Source organism: Oncorhynchus gorbuscha, linkage group LG01 (genome assembly GCF_021184085.1).
Source record: "Oncorhynchus gorbuscha isolate QuinsamMale2020 ecotype Even-year linkage group LG01, OgorEven_v1.0, whole genome shotgun sequence".
Classification (NCBI taxonomy): Eukaryota; Metazoa; Chordata; class Actinopteri; order Salmoniformes; family Salmonidae; genus Oncorhynchus; species Oncorhynchus gorbuscha.
The window spans coordinates 83,615,136-83,635,088 of record NC_060173.1 but is presented as its reverse complement, the minus strand read 5'-3'; positions in this window follow the sequence as shown (position 1 = coordinate 83,635,088).

The following is a 19,953-nucleotide window of genomic DNA, read 5'->3' as shown; positions in this document are numbered from 1 at the left end:
ACTCGTTGGACTTGCACATTTTCGGCCATTTTCTTCAAATCTGAAAACGTTGTGAAGCCACCCCAATTTTCTGAAGAATTGCATTATGGGCCCTAAAACCACAGAAATAGTGTCCACTGCATGTATACTTTGTATTTTGGCGAATTTAGTACGACATCTGGGCATTTTTGACATGTTAACCATACCCATACTATGACCAATAAGCATACTATATACTCAATTCACATCACAAATAGTATGGTTCGTGTGGTCAGTATGAGTATTCGAACACAGCTACAGTCTGACCTGCTAAGTTTGGATGCAGAGTCTTTGCCCGACAAGGTCAAGTTAGGATGTGTTAAATACCCTCCTGTGAAAGCTTTTTTGTTCCTGAAATACTATGATGTTTTAAGTGCCAAGCTTATGGTCATGTTGCGGTGTATAGGAGTGAAGAGACGAAGGAATGTGTAGTATCAGTGGAGAAAGTTGTGTGTGTCTGGTGAGAGAAAGGCAGGTTGGGGTTGCCAGGATCAGAGTAGTACCAAAAGTGTAGTATGCTGAAGCAGTTAACCCTCCTGTTATGTTGTGAGTCAGTTTTACCCATTTCCACTTTTGAGTTGTCTAAAATTCTAGTTAAACTCTCTTTTTCTCCATGAAATTAAATAACTTTTCTCATTTAGGGTCATGAATCTAACTTTAAAATGTGGACACACTGATGTGTTGCGTTGTGGAATGTCTGTGCAGATTTTGTAAACAAATATGTTGTGGGTCATTTTGACCCGGAGGCTTTCATGTATCGATATTGGCACAGGTCCAAAATAAACAAGGGTCTTTGACGTATTTTTTTTAGCTTTGACTGGTTCTGATTGCACTTTTATAATTATGTTTGGGTGAAAGGGAGTTTCCCAAGCTTCTCCTTCTCAGTGCGAGAGCAGCAGATCTCTGACAGACAGTCAAAAATGAGCTCCAAAAGATGTACAGTCAATGAAGACTTATCACAAATTCTGGACTGTGACAGTGAAATAGGAGAAGAGGTTTCAGAGATCGAGGACAATACTGTTGATGATCCAGATTGTGAATCTTTCTTTGGTGAAGAGGATTCAGAGGAGAGGTCTTCCATACCATCCCGTCCATCAGATGAGAGGGAGAGCACGCAACAGCCATCATCCAGAGAAGAAGGACGTGGAAGTCTAAAGATGATACTATAGAATGGACACAATGAAGTCAAGGTAGACTGTCAGCTTCCAATGTAATCAAAATTGTTCCAGGGCCTTGTCCCCCCCCCCTCGCCAAGACAGTAAAACCAGCACCACTTGTGTAGAATGCAACAAATACATCTGCAGAAAGCACACACGTACATTGTGTTCAACATGTGGAGAAAAAGACTGATGGGATAATTTTGACCAATGGGGTCAAATCACACCTACGTGTTAATGTTACTGGGAAGTACAAAAAATGCCTATTGGGGAAAGAAAATGCTTTTTTGTGACAAACATGTTTAACATAGTCCTTAAATATAGAGTTTTTTTTCAATCAAATGTTCTTGTAATTCTTCTTTCTGAAAGGTCTGGCAAGACAAAGTTTTGTCTGTTTTTAATAATATATGCCATTTAGCAGATGCTTTTATATAAAGCGAGTTACAGTCATGTGTGCATACATTCTACGTATGGGTGGTCCCGGGGATCGAACCCACTACCCTGGCATTACAAGCGCCATGCTCTACCAACTGAGCTACACAGGACCTTTGACTGTCTTGAGTCAAAGCACAAGGGTAAAGAGAGTGATAGAGGAAGATGGGTACAGGATGAGTGATCCTCAGAGGATTCCTGTAAGTAGGCAGAGACCAATAGAGAGGCATGGGAATAATACAGTGGGTACAGAAAGTCACCACACCCTTTCAAAATGTTCACCTTTTGTTGCCTTACAGCCTGAAATTAAAACACATACAATTGGATTTATTTACACACAGTGACCCACAATATCCTAGTATAAAAATGTAGAAATAAACCTTATAATTATTTTTCTAAGTATAACAGTAATATACCCTATTTGGATAAGTAAACACCCCCCTTAGAATTGCAATTGCAAACTTGCTGAGGTGTAACCAACCACCTTCCAGATCACAACTCAAGCTAATTGGCTTCCATCTGTGATCAATTGTAGCGACTTTGATTAGTTCAGAGTAAAAGCAGTTCATAGAGGGCTCTACTGCTTAGTAGTGCAATTTAAAGCAAAGAATCCACCATGGAAAGGTACTTTCAAAAGATCTATGAGATAAAGTTGTGGAAAGGTACAAGTTGGGATGGATATAAAAATAATTCAAAGGCTGTGTCTATCCCTCAGAACACAGTTAATACCGTTATTAAGAAGTGGAAGGCGTATGGCACCACCCAGACCTTGCATTGATCAGGCCCTCCCTCCAAACTGGATGAACGGGCCAAAGAACACCATGCCTACACCTGGCAAGGAGACTGATCAGAGTGGCTACCAAGAAGCCAATGGTGACTTTGAAGGAGCTTCAGGCCTTTATGGCAAAGACTGGTCAATGTGTGCATATGACCACAATATCACAAGCGCTCCACAAATCTGGCCCCTACGGGAGGGTGGCAAGAAAAAAAGCCACATAAAGTCTCATTTGAGCTTTGCCAAAAAGCACATAGAAGATTCTGAGGCCAAGTGGCAAAAGGTGCTGTGGTTAGATGAGAGTCAAATGTAACTTTTTGGACCTGAACTCAAAACTGGCAGGACCCGGTTACAAACCCGGGTCTCCGGAGGAGAAATAGTCACTTAACCAACTGAGCCACGAATAGTCGGCAGAACCCAGAAGATGAGGCAGACACAGCAGTACTTGAGACGGTGTATTTAATGAAGTAAAAAGTGAAGTCCTTCAGGAAAACATGTAACTCCACAACCTCAAAAGGAATTCCACAAGAACAAAGGTAATCCTCCAAGACAAAAAGGAAAATCCACAAGGTGGTAGGTATAGCATAAAAAGCCTCAAAAGATACTCAAAAATAAATAAACAAGAACAAAAAACAGAATTCCACAAGAGAGTCCACCGGGATCAACAAGCGTTCACAGAATACTAGGGCTGGGTGCTAACATACAAACACAGAGCAAAGAACTGAGGAAAACTAAGGGTTTAAATACAATCAGGGGAAACGAGGCACAGGTGCAAATAATATTGGAGATCAAGTGAAAACAAAAGGTCAAAAAGCACAATGGGGGCATCTAGTGACCAAAAACCGGAACAACCCTGGCCAAATCCTGACAAAAACGATATGTTTGTATTGAACGCAATACATCTTTCGACCCAAAGAACACCATGCCTACAGAAGAGCACTGTAGTGTGGGGGTGTTCATCTTCAGGAGGGACGGGACCACTTGTCAGGATAGAAGGGAACATGGACAGTGCCAGTTACTGACAGATTCTTGAGGAGAACCTGCAACCCTCTGCCAGGGAAGATGGTTCACATTTCAACATAACAATGACCCAAAGCACACCTTCACAGCAACCGTAACATGGGTGAAGGACATGAAGGTGAATGTCCTTGAGTGGCCTAGTCAGAGCCCCGACCTAAATTCCATAGAGAATCCGTGGAATGACTTGAAGAGTGCAGTTCATGATCAGTCACCATGAAATTTGACTGAGCTTGACCAATTCTGCAAAGTTAGTAGAGATGTATTCAAAGAGACTCGTGGCTGTAATTCAAGCAAAAGGTAGTAACACCAGGTATTAACTTAGTGGGGTGTTCACTTACCCAAATATGTTATTTTTCCTGTTTTTTAGGGGTTTTTCACTTGGATATTGTAGGTTACTGTGTAAATAAAGCTGGAAAAGTCAGATTTGATGCATTTTCATTATCATTAACATTTTATTATTTAAAGGTCATGAACAGTCAAAATCATGTTTTTCATTAAATTGGATTAAAGTATGATGACCAAAGTATGAAAAATGACTGTAGCTTCATAAAGATACTGGTCCCCTCCCCCATGTGAAATCAACCTAACTCTCAATTTAATACAGCAATGGTAACATGTTATTCTCTTACCTAATTTAAATAAGTACCGCCTTGTAACCCACATTGGAGAAGGCGTGTTTGCAGGGGGGCGTGGTTTATATAGCTAGATAGCTACTCTGCTGGTGCCAAAATGTTATTGTTGGGTGTCAGAAAAGATCATTAATGGGCCTCCCGAGTAGTGAAGCGGTCTAAGGTACTGCATCCCAGTGCTAGAGGCATTACTACATTATATTTACTTCCGGCGTATATTTACTTCCGGCGCCGACAGAGATGGCCGCCTCGCTTCACGTTCCTAGGAAACTATGCAGTTTTTTGTTTTTTTATGTGTTATTTATTACATTAGTACCCCAGGTCATCTTAGGTTTCATTACATACAGTCGAGAAGAACTACTGAATATAAGATCAGCGTCAACTCACCATCAGTACGACCAAGAATAAGTTTTCCGCGACGCGGATCCTGTGTTCTGCCTTACAAACAGGACAGCGGAATGGATCGCATGTAGCGACCCAAGAAAACGACTCCGAAAAAGAGGGAAACGAGGCGGTCTTCTGGTCAGACTCCGAAAAAGGGCACATCGCGCACCACTCCCCAGCATCCTTCTTGCCAATGTCCAGTCTCTTGACAACAAGGTTGACGAATGAAGAAAACGAAACGATACATGAAATAACTAAATACAAAAACAACAAACGGAACGTGAAACCTATACAGCCTATCTGGTGAAACTACACAAAGACAGGAACAAACACCCACGAAATACAAAGCGAAACTATGGCTCCCTAAATACGGTTCCCAATCAGAGACAACGAGGATCACCTGACTCTGATTGAGAATCGCCTCAGGCAGCCAAGCCTATACAACACCCCTAATTAGCCGCGATCCCAAATACTACAAACCCCAATACGAAAACAACATATAAACCCATGTCACACCCTGGCCTACCCAAACATATAACAAAAACACAAAATACAATGACCAAGGCGTGACATTTCCCTTTTAATCTGTGTCTGGTGTTAACTCTATAGTTACTGGCTAGCTAGGTTTTCAGCCAGCAGGGAGCAAAAGGGGGGAGGGTCATTCAAAACTCAGACACATTTGTCACGTCAACACATCTGTTAGTGCTGCTGTGAACCACATCAGAAGGATCATTCAATGTTGTTCGAGTTGATTTTTGTATTACCAAATTAGCTTGAGATGGATTTTCTTGCAGCCCTACATACAAGTTTCTTGACATAACCGTTTCGAAGAGCTGTCAGTCAAGGCAACCTCATGAATATAAGCCTCCTGCCCACTCAGCCTGTCTTTTCAAACTTTCTGGTAGTTAGCTATGAGAGACAAAGTACTGTTCAGAGTGACCGTTCAGGACCTTTAACACATCACAGTTGTAACCTTTCATGTTTGGCCTTCCTTGGCAACCAAATTAAATTCTCTCTCCATAATTTGGAATGTGATGAACAGTTGCAAGATATCCCACCAAGCAAAATGTAGTTGAAAAAATGATTGTGCCCAACTTCCAGTCTGTTTGGTTTTGGTTGAAAGTTGAAAATATTTATTTTTAATGTTGTTGTTTCAACAACTTGAAAACAACTTAATTTCAATGTACTTGCAGCCTGTACACAGGACACAATATTTAAAATAGCTATATGTACAATTTTATTAACAATCATACAACCACAGTATTTACAAACAGTATTTCTTTACAACACTTAAGTGCTAAATGTCTTTATTCCACTACTGAAGAACCATGTCTCAAATCATCATACTTACTTATTATTTCAAACATCCAGCGTGACAAAAGACACATTTTTTATTATTCCATCCCTCACCATTAAATTAATTATTGCCAAAACATATTAACAAAGAGGTTTCTATTCGGTTTTGATATTTCCATTTCATGTAGCATTTAGTAATCATCATTATTTATGCAACCAACTGAGAATGTTTTTGTACAATTATATTATATAAAATTCTTACTCTTTTAACCAATGTCATCATATTGCAAAAGAAAATGGACCCAATGAACTGACCAATCAACTGAATCTTGAAAAACCTATTTACAAATATGTGTAAATGCAACACATATCTTTTTCCATCTAAGTATGAAAAACAGTATAAATTCAGTATGTACACAACATGACCAAAAGTATGTGGACACCTGCTCGTCGAACATCTCATTACGAAATCATGGACATCAACTCTTCTGGGAAGGCTTTCCACTAGATGTTGGAGCATTTCTGAGAGGACTTGCTTCCATTCAGCCACAAGAGCATTAGTGTGGTCGGGCGATTAGGCTTGGCTCGCAGTTGGCATCCAATTCTTACCTAAGGTGGGTTTGAGGTCAGGGCTCTGTGCAGGTTAGTCAAGTTCTTCTACACCGCCAAACACAGATTTGTCCTTTTGACTGGCAGATGGTAAAGAATGATTCATCACTCCAGAGAATGCATTTCCATTGCTCCAGAGTGTAATAGCGGTGAGCTTTACACCACTCCAGCCAACTCTTGGCATTGCGCATGGTGATCTTAGGCTTGTGTGCGGCTGCTCGGCCACGGAAACCCATTTCATGAAGCTCCCAACAAACAGTTTTTGTGCTGACATTGCTTCCAGAGGCAGTTTGGAACTCGGTACTGAGTGTTGTAAACATGGGCAGACAATTTTTACGCACTTTAGCACTCGCCGGTCCCATTCTGTGAGCTTGTGTGGCCTACCACTTTGCAGCTGAACCGTTGATGTTCCTAGACTTTTCCACTTCACAATAACAGCACTTACAGTTGACCGGGGCAACTCTAGTAGGGGAGAAATTTGACGGTGAAAGTCCCTGAGCTCCTCAGTAAGGCCATTATACTGCCAATGTTGGTCTATGTCAGCAACGGTTGTGGAGGAAATAGCTGAATCCACTCATTTAAAGGGGTGTCCACATACTTTTGTATATATAGTCTCTCTTCCACTATGTCAAAATTGTGCATGGTAATTAAGTTTAGTATCACTTTTCTACTAATTCAGTGCATTTTTGTTGAAAATTAGGTCAAAGTATTCAACTACGAAAACTGAAACAAACAAATGGATCAAACAAAGACAAATAGATTAATCCCACTTTTCCGGCCTGCTGAAGGCGTGTGGTGGTGGCTTGGTAAACAGCGCCCCCGGCTCTACCAGGGGCATGCTTCGAGGTGGTCACGTTTTGTGGCCTTGCAATACAAACACAAACAGTTATATTAAATCAAACTCTCAAAGTAATGGATATGGTGCATCTGCTGTAGGGCCTCGGTTACACCAAGCACTTCAATGCGACTTCTGTCTTCCAATCACTCCAAGCTGCATTAGGTCTGGATGCACGGAAGTCACATTGTACTCGCATTAAGTTCATATCTGCCAGGGAGGGAATTGTGTTCGGAATTTGACATAGTCTGGATGCAGTCAGGCCACCAAATATGCATAAGCACTGTAACGAGATGGGGTGAATGACTGGGGAAAAGGACATTCTACACAAATTACTTTTATAATAGCAAAGAACAAATGTGTGTGCCTGAAGGGAAATAAACGTTCATACAGCAAGCTATTACATGAATATCGGTGGACAATTTGTGCTAATGTAAATTAACATAGATAATGTAACATATTCCCTTTTGCTTATGTGATGAACCTCTAAGGGGATATAAACATTTACCATCTTAATCATGTGTGACCTCTCATCTCTCGGGGTGTAGAAGTGTTCTTCCTAACCAGTCCCTCAACAGCTCTCAGACTGAGCTCCACCCTCAGAGGAGAAGAAGGCTGGGGAGGGATGGAAGGATGAATTGATCATTCAACAAGTCAGCAAAATAAAGATTGCGTTGATAAGCTTAAATGTCCATCTCCCACCCATGGAGAGACCTACAGTATATACTGTATATTACCCTTCAAACAGCATGGCTCGTCTCCTGGTCAGCTGATATATCTATAAGGGGTGAGCGAATCATCACTGGTTCATACACACAGGACAGGAACATAGAGCCTTGTTAATACAACACTACTATACCATGCCTTTGTAACTGCCCGTGGGAAGATTAATTAAGTTGTAATGAATTGAATTAAATATAAAACTTCAGTCTCACAGACATTTTATTCATAAATGTAGTGTATAACGAGGTATTACAGGGTTATGGGTTTGAGTATAATACCACTATCTCTTACCTATCCAGCTCTGGCACAGCGACTGCAGCCCCTGGACTCACGCACTCACAGTTAACAACATTGTCATAAATACACATAAATCATCACAACAGTAAAGACGTTGTTGTACACTCACCTGTATAAGTAGTGGCCTCTCCCTGTGCTCTGCCAGATAGCCCAGAAGAACCCTCAAAACATGATTCTGGGAATGAATTTGAAGACTTCAGCTAAAACAGAGCCTTTTTCAATTCCAACCATGATGGATGACTAGATTCATAGTACAGAATGAATGACTGATTGCCCAGTTCACCAACTCACCTCATACTTGTATTGGTCCAGGAGCATTTTATGGGTGACGACAAACTGGGCTTTTTTGTTCTTCAACACCAGAGTCCCCATGATCCTGGAGCCCTGTCAGGCCTGTAAAGGAAAAATAATACTTACAGTACGAAAGAAAGAGATGGGACAAAGACACGGACACTTTTTTCTAACCTCTAGCTATATCCCTTTCCCTTACATGTTAACAGCCTGCACAAGCTCAGTGAGCACACTCTCCAGCTAGCACTCTGGACGGTCTCCAGCAGCTTTCAGCACACCGTCTGCCACACCATGTCTGAGTGTGTGCAGGACAAGAAGCTAAGGGCCAGCACCTTAAACACTAACCGTGCAGAAAGAGACGCACAATTACAGTTTATAACTCTTCTGATGAATGCAAATGTGTTGTGGTTGGCAATCATCAATGCAGGAGGATCACGTAATGTTTTAATGTAGCCTTTACTTACCACTGTGTCCCTGAACACAGGCAGGGGTGGACTTTGTGATTTGGAGGCCCCAGTGCCATTGCAGACTGGGGCCTCTTTAGGGGTCCTAAGTTTTTATAACTGTGACCTTAATTGCCTACCATCTGTAAACTGTTAGTGTCTTAACGACCGTTCCACAGGTGCATGTTCATTAATTGTTTATGGTTCATTGAACAAGCATGGGAAACAGTGTTTAAACCCTTTACAATGAAGACCTGTGAAGTTATTTTCATTTTTACAAATTGTCTTTGAAAGACAGGGTCCTGAAAAAAGGAAGTTTCTTTTTTTGTTGAGTTTTTGTATTCCATGAATCTAATGCTGTCTGCCCAAAAATAGTATTACATGCCATAATCCTTTCAGCCAGACAGTATCAGATACATGAGCTATACATACATGTCCTCTGTCTCGGCTCGACAACAATGGAAATATTGTCAGCAGCACCTGTCTTTTTCCTAAGTAAAGGTTTTTTTTTTCAACTGGCTCCTCCGTCGCAACGTCCCCAGAATGCCCACCCGCTAGCCTGCTTGCCGCTGCCCGCTAGCTGTCTAGAGCACATCGGACTGTTAGCTTAAGAGGCCCATCGGACAAATTCTTTGGCCACTATACCTATTTTGCCAATTGGCCTGGTTTATCACATGGAGCCCTGCTGATCCGTCTGCTGACGTAACAGTACGAGAGGGCCACAACAGACGTTTTCCATCCTACAATCTGAGCTTGATGTTCTCAATCTCACACAAATTATCAACGAACCCACCAGGTACAACTCCAAATCCGTAAAAACGGGCACCCTCATAGATATCATCCTAACCAACCTGCCCTCCAAATACACCTCTGCTGTCTTCAACCAGGAACTCAGCGATCACTGCCTCATTGCCTGCGTCCATAATGGGTCTGCGGTCAAACGACCACCCCTCATCACTGTCAAACGCTCCCTAAAACACTTCAGCGAGCAGGCCTTTCTAATCGACCTGGTCGGGGTATCCTGGAAGGATATTGACCTCATGCCTGGTTATTCTTTAAAAGTGCCTTCCTCACCATCTTAAATAAGCATGCCCCATTCAAAAAAAATAGAACCAGGAAAAGATATAGCCCTTGGTTTACTCCAGACCTGACTGCATCCTGTAGCATCCTGTAGCACTAACTCCAAAAAGTTCTGGGACTCTGTAAAGTCCATGGAGAATAAGAGCACCTCCTCCCAGCTGCCCACTGCACTGATGCTAGGAAACACTGTCACCACCTATAAATCCACGATAATTGAGAATTTCAAGAAGCATTTTTCTGCGACTGGCCATGCTTTCCACCTGGCTACACCTACCCTGATCAACAGCTCTGCACCCCTCACTGCAACTTACCCAAGCCTCCCCCATTTCTCCTTCTCCCAAATCCAGATAGCTGATGTTCTGAAAAAGCTGCAAAATCTGGAACCCTACAAATCAGCAGGTCTAGACAATCTGGACCCTCTCTTCCTAAAATTATCAGCCGAAATTGTTGTAACCCCTATTACTAGCTTGTTCAACCTCTCTTTCGTATCGCCTGAGATTCCCAAAGATTGGAATGCTGCCGCGGTCATCCCTCTCTTCAAAGGGGAGACACTCTAGACGCAAACTGCTACAGACCTATATCTATCCTACCCTGCCTTTTTAAGGTCTTCAAAAGCCAAGTTAACAAACAGATCACTGACCATTTCGAATCCCACCGTACCTTCTCTATGCAATCTGGTTTCCGAGCTGGTCAAGTGTGCACCTCAGCCACGCTCAAGATCCTAAACGATATCATAACCGCCATCGATAAGAGACAATACTGTGCCGCTGTATTCATCGACCTGGCCAAGGCTTTCAACTCTGTCAATCACCACATTCTTATCGGCAGAATCAACTCCAGATTGAATTTTACAAACCCACCCAAAATCATAAAATGTTTAGCTAGTAATTTGTTACACTAACAAGCTAGCAAGAGGTTGCATAGCAACAGCATCAACTTCTGATAGACAGACACGACTTCTGCCGAAGTCGTTACCTCTCCTTGTTCGGGAGGTGCTCGGCGGTCGCGTCACCGGTCTTCTAGCCATCATTGATCCATTTTTCATTTTCCATTGGTTTTGTCTTGTATTACCACACAACTGTTTTCAATCCCATTCATTACCTGTTGTGTATTTATCCCTCTGTTTCCCCTCATGTCTTTGTCAGAGATTATTTATGGTCAGTGTTGTTTGTGGTATAGGTGCGCGACGGGTCCTCGTACCCATGTTTGTTTATATCTGTTCTTATTTAGTGTTATGGAGCATGTTACGTGGACATTCATTAAAAGACATTTTACACTCCGTTTGACTCTCCTGCGCCTGACTTCCCTGCCACCTATATACACTACTCTGACAGAATCTCTGACCGAAAAAATATGAAGTCAGCAGGAGAGGACACTACGCTCATGGAGTTGGAGGAACACCTGGCGATTGACTGTTTGACCGCCGTCATGGATCGCATTGTCCAGAATATGGACCGCTGAGAAAGACAGGGATTTTCTCCAGCGCCTCCACCACCACAACCGGGATCTCCCTTGAACACCTTTTCCCCTCCTGAACGGAACAAGATCCATTTATCCCTACCCACGGGATACAACGGAGATACTGCCGGCTGCCAGGGTTTCCTCCTTAAACTGAACTTATATCTGGCCACAGTCTCCCCAGTACCATCGGACCGTGAGAAGAGTTGTTGCCCTCGTCTCATGCCTCACCGGGAAAGTCCTGGAGTGGGCCAGCACTGTGTGTAGAGAGGAGGATGCGGCGTTGGACCATTTTGAGGAGTTAACCCGCCATTTCGGGATAGTATTCGACCACCCACCCAAAGGCAAAGCGGCGGGTGAGCGCCTCTATCATCTGAGGCAGGAGACAAGGAGTGCACAGGAGTTTGCTCTGGAGTTTAGGACCTTGGCTGCCGGCGCTGGATGGAGCGACTGATCGACCATTACCGTTGTAGTGTAAGCGAGGACGTCCGTCGGGAGCTGGCCTGTAGAGACACCACCCTCACCTTTGACCAGCTGGTGGACATGTCCATCAGGGTGGACAACATGATGGCTACTCGTGGACGTCTAGATCGGGGTCTGGTTGTTCCATCCTCCTGCACCCTCTCTCCCGACCCTATGGAATTGGGAGGGATGGTGCGCAGGGAGACCGGAGGGGGTTCACGCTGGAGCACCATCTATGGTCGCAGAGAGCACACTGCTGGTCAGTGCCGGGTTGGTTCCTCTGGCAATAGAGAAGGCAGGCAGGGCACTCTGGCATCACCCCAGGTGAGAAGGCACCATTCTCATCCAGAGCCCTCTGTTGCACTAATGTTTGTCTCTTTTCCTGATTCCCCCCTGCATTCCCAGTATTAGGCGCTAGTAGATTCAGGCGCGGCTGGGAATTTCATTAATAAAAATGTTGCTCATAGTTTAGGGATGCCTATTGTTTCTGTGGTTATGCCTTTCCCTATTCATGCCTTAGATAGTCGACCATTAGGGTCAGGGTTTATCAGGAAGGTCACCGCACCTTTGTGTATGATAACGCGGGAGGGTCACAAGGAGAAGATTAGTCTTTTCCTTATTGATTCTCCTACATATTCTGTGGTGCTAGGCCTACCCTGGTTAGCTTGTCATAACCCCGCTGCTTCTTGGCCACAGAGGGCTCTCACAGGGTGGTCGCGAGAGTGCTCAGGTCGGTGTTTAGGGGTTTCAGTTGGTGCTACCACGGTGAAAAGTCCAGACCAGGTCTCCACCGTGCACATTCCCCCCGATTTTTCAGAGTTACAGTTCATATAAGGAAATTATTTAGGTGCTAAGCTATGGATTTCACATGACTGGGCAGGGGTGCAACCATAGGTGGGCCTGGGAGGGCATAGGCCCACCCACTGGGGAGACATAATTAATCTTTCCCCACAAAATGGTTTTATTACAGACAGAAATACTCCTCACTTTCATCAGCTGTCTGGGTGGGTGGTCTCCGATGATCCTGCAGGTGAAGAAGCTGGATGTGGAGGTCCTGGGCTGGTCTGTGGTTGTGAGGCCGGTTGGACGTACTGCCAAATTTTCTAAAACAGCTCTGGTGGGCACTCCTGCAGTCAGTATGCCAATTGCACGCTTCCTCAAAACTTGAGACATCTGTGGCATTGTGTTGTGTGACACGACTGCACATTTTAGTGTCCTTTTATTGTCCCCAGCACAAGGTGCACCTGTGTAATGATCATGCTGTTTAATCAGCTTCTTGCGTTTATATTTTTGTTCAGTATATATGTAAAAATGGACAGTAGCAAAGCATGCTGAGTATTATTCTAATGAGCTTCGTCCCGAAAAAGGCCAATAATAATACCCAGTGTTCTTTGCAGTTCATTTTGTTATGTTCATTTTCGCATGTACATTTGTCTTTAATTTATTTATTATTTGTCTTTTTGCACCACATACTAACATACACATACGAACAACAACTTACAGACGCAGTTGTTGTTTGTGTGCGTCTCCTCTGTCCAGACCCACATGCTCACCACCTCCATCCCTAGTGCCATCATTATTGTTTGCCTCATGAAGACAGTATTTTAGATTTAGACAAACTATTTAGTGCTTACTCAAGATAACTGGGTATTCAACAAGAATGCTACAGTGACTTACAACCAAATTGTATGAACAGCTAATACATACCCATAGTACATAAGTACATATACTGTTCAGTGTGTCTCAGGTGTAGAAACACACAAGTGCGGAGAACTGTAGCTACAGATTGTTACACCAGATAATGAGGATTTACACAAAGATTTTTGCAGACATCTTGTCTATTTCATGTCTTCACTCATTGATCGAAACAGGTGGGTTTCCACCCTAAAGTGCTGCATGTCATGATGCCAGAGACCTGTCTCGATCAGCGAGTGAGATGACTTGAAATAAACATGATGGCGGCGCACATACACTACATGAACGTACATGAAAGTATGTGGACAACTGCTTGTTGAACACCTCATTCCAAAATCATGGGCATTAATATGGAGTTGTACCCACCTAAAGGTTTTTGATGGGGTTGAGCTCAGGGCTCTGTGCAGGCCAGTCAAGTTCTTCCACACACGATCTCGACAAACCATTAATGCGTAAGTACAATTACTTTGATCCAGTTTTTCAAAAGTACTGACTAAATTGTTGCTTGTGGTTGTTCTAAATGATCCTCTAATTACACAAGTTGCTATTTACTTTAGTGAACATAGTCAATGTAGCTAGCAAGCTAGCTAGATAGAGTTTCTGATAGCTAGTAGCTTCTTGACTTCATAAATCTTAGTACAATAGCCAGTGGTGTATAGTTGAGGCCATATGCAACCAAAATCTACTTTATTTCTCATTATTTCAATTCACAAGATAGAATGACCGCACTCGTCAGCCATCGAGTACTTAACCTCAGAGATTCTTGCGCTTGGACGCTGCCATTGGACGTGATGCAACGTGAGCTCAACACGGGCAGTATAGCAGCTTTCATTGACTTCAAAGGAATAATTTCCTCAATGGCTGATGGCAATGGCGGATGCCCAATGGCTATAGTATAGCAGAGCCATATTACAGAGGACATTTTGCAAAATGGGAAAAAAGTAATTGTGAGCATGTTCTGCAAAAGAGACCTCCATCTACTGCTTCTCTTTACACAACATCACCCCAAATACACAGAGATGGCAGATCAGGTTTCCCACGAATCCATCCAAAATATAAGGTGGCAGCTTGAGCATTCCTGCAGTTATTTCAGTTCAACCTTTACTAAAGGAAGCAGAATTTAACCATAACCCTGGAGTAAAAACTTGTTCGTCAGCAGACTTTCAACACAGGGAACGAGAAAAGTAAAAAAGTAACAAGATTCATATAGATTCAGGTGTCACGAACTTTGCCAAAGATGGTGCCTCTTCCCGTTCGGGCGGTGCTCGGCGGTCGTCGTCGCCGGCCTATTAGCTGCCATCGATTCCCTTTCCGTTTGTTTTGGGTAATTGGGTTCACCTGTTTTGTATTAGGGTTTGTTTGTAGGGTATTTAAGGGCACTAGGCCCGCTGGGTATTTGTGCGGGCTTGTTTGTGTTACTCTGGGTTTGATGTTGTGAGTTATTCATGTATTTATTCTCCGGACTATTTTGTCCTGTTAGGACTGGCAACTTATATACGCCCTGTGTGTTGGCGTGATTGTTTTTGTTGCGCTGGGGAATAAATGTGAAAGAAAGACTGAACCCTGCTCTCTGCGCCTGATTCCACCCACCACTCCTAGTTGATCGTAACATCAGGGACTAAGCTAAAATATATATTTTATTTATTTAACTAGGCACGTCAGTTAAGAACAAATTCTTATTTACAATGACGGCCTACCGAGGAACAGAGGTTTAACTGCCTTGTTCAGGGGCAGAACGACATATTTTTACTTTGTCAGCTCGGGGATTCAATCCAGAAACCTTTTGGTTACTGGCCCAACGTGCTAACCACTAGGCTACCTGCCGCCCCTAGAGAGAAAGACCGAAGCAAATGTCGAGCAAAAAAGCCTAAAGGGATTCCATCTTTTACAATTACTTTATACACAAATGTGACTACAAAGGCTTCATGCTGCAATTAAGATTACATCACAACGCCAAAGTCATGAATATCTGAGTATAGTTCCAGGGTAAAACATATGGTAGGTTATTAAGGATCAAGATGCAAGAGAGTAACTATCTTTAAAAGATTCAGAAGACTGTTATCCAGTGCAATATCATATAGCGCTGAACTAAATACATTAAAGAAGATTTGGATCTAACAGTGGGTCTAGTGTTCCAACCATTCTCTAGAAGCGTAACTTCAAAGACTGGGAAAAAGAAGATCATAGACCTTGGCCTCAATTCAATTAAACAAAAATAGTGGTTCGGTTTTAGTCAGAGTGTTTACACTGTAAGGTGTTAACCATGATAAAACTCACACACCCTGCAAGATGATCATTGACTAATACAGACTTTCTGATTAACATGTGTCGTAACATTGACCCAGTTGTACACAGCAAATTCCCCAGTATTAACACATTACAATCTATTTCATAAGGCCTTTTTTGGGTGGTTTACACACTAAAATAATACTGGGTTGCTTGTATGACCCAACTGCTGGGTTGCAGGCTTTGGGTCACTTATTTCTAGAAATAAAATGTAAGGTTGGTTAGTTGATGCTGGAGTATTGAGATATGACCCAGAGGGTCAGATCAAAAGATTGGAACTTGGTTTAGTAGGGATGTGGCTTTCAGTAAATGATATGTGGCCACCCGTGAGACTAAATGTCATTGTAGTTAATCTGTTCTGTTAAATTGTTATCACATGTTACAATAGAACATTGACACTTTTGTAGCTTTAAGGAAGCATATGCGTTTCTTAAATGTCTATGCAAACTCTAATGGGATAATAACCACTTTGATGCAATATGTAAATCATGATGTTGATAGTTTTATTTTAGAATATGTCATTTGAAATAATATTCAAGAAAAATGTTACATGAAAGTGTAAGAACTGAACGGCGCTGAAGGAGATGGCCGCTGTTTTATGATCCTGTAACAAATTGTGCTATTGTATACGTTTTTTTGCGTTATTTGTGACTTATTTTGTATATAATGTTTCTGCCACCATGTCCTATGACCAAAAAGAGCTTATAGATATCAGGTGTCGTGTCTTTGGCATCATTAAAGTGAAGACTGTTATTTTATCAAATCAATGCTCTGTAATTATTATTACGTGATTAAACTTCGCTCTGGATAAGAGCGTCTGCTAAATGACTTAAATGTAAATGTAAATGTAAACTAATCATGTAAATGTAATTAACTAGGAAGTCGAGGCACCAAGCAAAATCTTCAGATTACAAAGTTATAATTTTCCTAATATAACTTTTCAGATATTTTAATATCTTATCAATTAGTCTTCTAATTAATGAATTATTCTTTACCTCACGTTAGTCTCATAACAAATGTTGTAAATCTGCACGAACCCAGTCTTTGCTATGAATCATCCATACATCAATTGTCTTAATCATTTATTTACTATTTAACTAAATAATCACAGAAATGCATAACAAACAAACACTAGGTATGGTTACAAGGAAATGATAGGGGATGTGCCCCTAGTGGGCTAAACCGGTATGGTGGCTTGGTAGACAAAGGTACTGAGAAGGGCGCGAAAGACAAAAGACACTACACAGTTGATAATTATAATAATTGAAATGCTAATCCTTTGCACATGAACGCTCACTCATTCGGGGATAATTGCAATCAATATATATATTTACTCTCATTGTGTTGTCGTGATCTCTGTTGGAATCGTCCTTTTCTGTTGGAAAGTTCATCCGAGATTCTCTCTGCGTCCCTGGAGTCTTTGGTTAGAATGGATACTTGCCTCCCGGGTGGCGCAGTGGTTAAGGGCGCTGTACTGCAGGGTAACTCAAATCCGTTTTGCCTCGTTTCTACCAGCATTTGAAATGTGCAACCAGAGGGGAAAAAAACTCTATACCACCTTTACTCCACACACAGAGGTGTAAACAAAACTCTCCCTCGCCCCCCATTTGGCAAATCTGACCATAATTCTAGCCTCCTGATTCCTACTTAGAAGCTAAAACTAAAGCGGGAAGCACCAGGGACTCTGTAAAAAAAAAAAGTGGTCGGATGAAGCAGATGCTAAGTTACAATACTGTTTAGCTAGCAAAGACTGGAACATGTTCCCTAATTCTTCTAATGGCATTGAGGAGTACACCACATCAGCCACTGTCTTCCTCAATAAGTGCATCGATGACGTCGTCCCCACAGTGACTGTATGTACAGTTGAAGTCAAAAGATTAAATACACTTAGGTTGGAGTCATTAAAACTTGTTTATCAACCACTCCACAAATTTTTTGTTAACAAACTATAGTTTGGGCAAGTCGGTTAGGACATCTGCTTTGTGCATGACACAAGTAATTTTTTCCAACAATTCCTTACAGACAGATTATTTCACTGTATCACAATTCCAGTGGGTCAGAAGATTACATACACTAAGTTGACTGTGCCTTTAAACAGCTTGGAAAATTCCCAGAAAATGATGTCATTGCTTTAGAAGCTTCTGATAGGCTAATTGGCATCATTTGAGTCGATTGGAGGTGTACCTGTGGATGTATTTCAAGGCCTACCTTCAAACTCAGTGCCTCTTTGCTTGACATTATGAAAATCAAAAGAAATCAGCCAAGACCTCAGAAAATAAATTGGAAACCTCCACAAGTCTGGTTCATCATTCGGAGCAATTTCCAAACTCCTGAAGGTACCACGTTCATCTGTACAAACAATAGCACGCAAGTATAAACACCATGGGACCACGCAGCCATCATAAAACCCAGGAAGGAGATGCGTTCAGTCTCCTAGAGATGACCGTACTTTGGTGAGAAAAGTGCAAATCAATCCGAGAACAACAGCAAAGGACCTTGTGAAGACGCTGGAGGAAACAGGTACAAAAGCAGCATCATGTTGTGGGGGTGCTTTGCTGCAGGGGGGACTGATGCACTTCACAAAATAGATGGCATCATGCGGGAGGTAAATTATGTGGATATATTGAAGCAACATCTCAAGACATCAGTCAGGAAGTTAAAGCTTGGTCGCAAATGGGTATTCCAAATGGACAATGACCCCAAGTTTACTTCCAAAGTTGTGGCAAAATGGGTTAAGGACAACAAAGTCAAAGTATTGAAGTCGCCATCACAAAGCTCTGATCTCATGTGAAAATGTGTGGGCAGAACTGAAAAAGTGTGTGCGAGCAAGGAGGCCTACAAACCTGATTCAGTTACACCATCTCTGTCAGGAGGAATGGGACAAAATTCACCCAACTTATTGTGGGAAGCTTGTGAATGGCTGCCCGAAATGTTAGACCCAAGTTAAATAATTTAAAGGCAATGCTACCAAATACTAATAGAGTGTATGTAAACTTCTACTTGGAAATGTGATGAAAGAAATAAAAGCTGAAATAAATCATTCTCTCTACTATTATTCTAACATTTCACATTCTTAAAATAAGCAATGATCCTAACTGACATAAGACAGGAAAATTTTATTCGGATTTGATGTCAGGAATTGTGAAACTGAGTTTAAATGTTTTTGGCTAAGGTGTATGTAAACTTCTGACTTCAACTGTACATACCCCAACCAGAAGCCATGAATTACAGGCAACATCCGCACTGAGCTAAAGGGTAGCGCTGCCGCTTTCAAGGATCGAGACTCTAAACCTGAAGCTTACAAGAAATCCCGTTATGCCCTCCAACGAACAATCAAACAGGCAAAGCGTAATTACAGGACTAAGATCGAAACATACTATACCGACTCCAACGCTCATCCAATGTGGCAGGGCTTGCAAACTATTAGACTACAAAGGGAAGCTCAGCCACGAGCTAACCAGTTACACGAGCCTACCAGACGAGCTAAATTACTTCTATGCTTGCTTCTAGGCAAGTAACACTGAAGCATACATAAGAGCATCAGCTGTTCCGGACAACTGTGTGATCACGCTCTCCATAGCCAATGTAAGTAAGACCTTTAAACAGGTCAACATTCACAAGGCCACTGGACCAGACGGATTACCAGTGGACTCCGAGAATGCGCTGATCAACCTGCAAGTGTCTTCACTGACATTATCAACCTGTCCCTGACTGAGTCTGTAAAACCAACATGTTTCAAGCAGACCACCATTGTCCCTGTGCTACGATAACCTGCCGAAATGACTACCAACCCGTAGCACTCACATCTGTAGCCATGAAGCGCTTTGAAAGGCTGGTCATGGCTCACATCAACACCATTATCCCAGAAACCCGAGACTCACTCCAATTTGCATACCGCCCCAACAGATCCTCATATGATGCAATCTCTATTACACTCAACAACGCCCTTTCCCACCTGGACAAAATGAAGACCTATGTGAGAACGTTATTCATTGACTACAGCTCAACGTTCACACCATAATACCCTCAAAGCTCATCACTAAGCTAAGGACCCTGGGTGTAA